Source organism: Capricornis sumatraensis, chromosome 5, assembly GCF_032405125.1.
Source record: "Capricornis sumatraensis isolate serow.1 chromosome 5, serow.2, whole genome shotgun sequence".
NCBI classification, from domain to species: Eukaryota; Metazoa; Chordata; class Mammalia; order Artiodactyla; family Bovidae; genus Capricornis; species Capricornis sumatraensis.
In genome coordinates this window covers 95,361,914-95,364,011 of record NC_091073.1, presented here as the reverse complement: position 1 = coordinate 95,364,011, position 2,098 = coordinate 95,361,914, and positions in this window count along the sequence as shown.

Below are 2,098 nucleotides of genomic sequence, written 5' to 3'. Positions count from 1 at the left end.
CACTTGTCTTCACATTCTAGGATGTCTGGCTCTAGTGATCACACCATCATGGTTAGCTAGGTCATTAAGATCTTTTTTGTACAGATCTTCTGTGCATTCTTCCACCTCTTCTGAATATCTTCTGCTTTTGTTAGGTCCATACCATTTCTATTCTTTATCGAGCCCATCTTTGCATGAAATGTTCCCTTGGTATCTCTAATTTTCTTAAACAGATATCTAGTCTTTCCCATTCTTTTGGTTTCTTCTATTTCTTTGCATTGATCACTGAGGAAGGCTTTCTTATCTCTTCTTGCTATTCTTTGGAACTCTGTATTCAGATGGATATATATCTTTTCTTTCTCCCTTGCCTTTCACTTCTCTTCTATCCTCTGTTATTTGCAAGGCCTCCTCAGACAGCATTTTGCCTTTTTGCATTTCTTCTTCTTGGGGATGGTTTTGATCATCTCCCCCTGTACAATGTTATGGAAATTCATCAGGCACTTCAGGCACTCTGTCTATCACATCTAACCCTTTGAATTTATTTGTCACTTCCACTGTAGAAACATAAGGGATTTGATTTAGGTCATATTTGGATGATCTAGTGTTTTTTCCCTACTTTTCAATTTAAGTCTGGAATTTTACATGAAGGCGTTCATGATCTGAGCCACAGTCAACTCCTAGTCTTGTTTTTGCTGACTGTATAGGCCTTCTCCTTCTTTGGCTGCAAATAATATAATCAGTCTTATTTTTGTATTGACCATCTGGTGATGTCCACTTGTAGATTCTTCTCTTGCGTTGTTGGAAGAGAGTGTTTGCTATCTGACCAGTGCATTCTCTCTGTTAGTCTACATCATTTTTTACTCCAAGGCGAAACTGGCCTGTTACTCCAGGTATCTCTTGACTTCCTATTTTTGCATCCCAGTCCCCTATATAAAAAGGACATTTTTTTTGGTTGTTAGTTCTAGAAGGTCTTGTAGGTCATCTTAAAACCGTTCGACTTCCACTTCTTTGGCATTACTGGCTGGGGCATAGACTTGGACTACTGTAATATTAAATGATTTAAATATCATTGGAAATGAACAGAGGTCATTCTGTCGTTTTTGAAATTGCACCCAAGTACTGCATTTCAGACTCTTTGTTGACTATGAGGGCTACTCCATTTCTCCTAAGGGATTCTTGCACACAGTAGTAGATATAATGGTCACATGAATTAAATTTGCCCATTCCAGTCCATAGCTGAAGCTCCAATACTTTGGCCACCTGATACAAAGAACTGACTCATTGGAGAAGACCCTGATGCAGGGAAAGATTGAAAGCAGGAGGAGAAGATGAGATGGTTGGATGGCATCATGACTCAATGGAAGAGAAGAGGATGACAGAGGATGAAATGGTTGGTTGGCATCACTGACTCAATGGACATGAGTCTGAGCAAACTCAGGGAGATAGTGAAGGACAGGAAGCCTGATGTGCTGTAGTCCACAGGATCTCAAAGAGTCAGACACGACTGAGAGACTGAACTGAACTGAACTGATTCCAGTCCATTTTAGTTCACTGATTTTTAAAATGTCGATATTCACTCTTGCCATCTCCTGTTTGACCACTTCCAATTTACCTTGATTCATGGACCTAACATTCCAGGTTCCTATGCAAAATTGCTCTTTATAGCATCAGACTTTACTTCCATTACCAGTAACATCCATAACTGGGCATTGTTTTCGCTTTGGCTCAGCCTCTTTATTCTTGCTGGAGCCATTTCTCCACTCTACTGACGTAGCATATTGGGCACCTACAGACCAGGGAGTTTATCTTTCAGTGTCTTATCCTTTTGCCTTTTCATACTGTTCATGGTATGAAACATATATATACATTGCAACATGCTAAAACAGACAGCTAATGGAAGCTGCTGCACAGCACAGGAAGCTCAGCCCAGTGCTCTGTGATGAACTAGGCGGGTGGTATGGATGGATGGGTGTGAGGGAGGCTCAAGGGGGAGGTGATATATGTATACTTACAGCTTATTCTCATTGTTGTACAGCAGAAAACAACACAACATTGTAAAGCAATTATCCTCCAATAAAAATTAAATTAAAAAATAAAAAAGATAAGGCTTCTAGAGAGG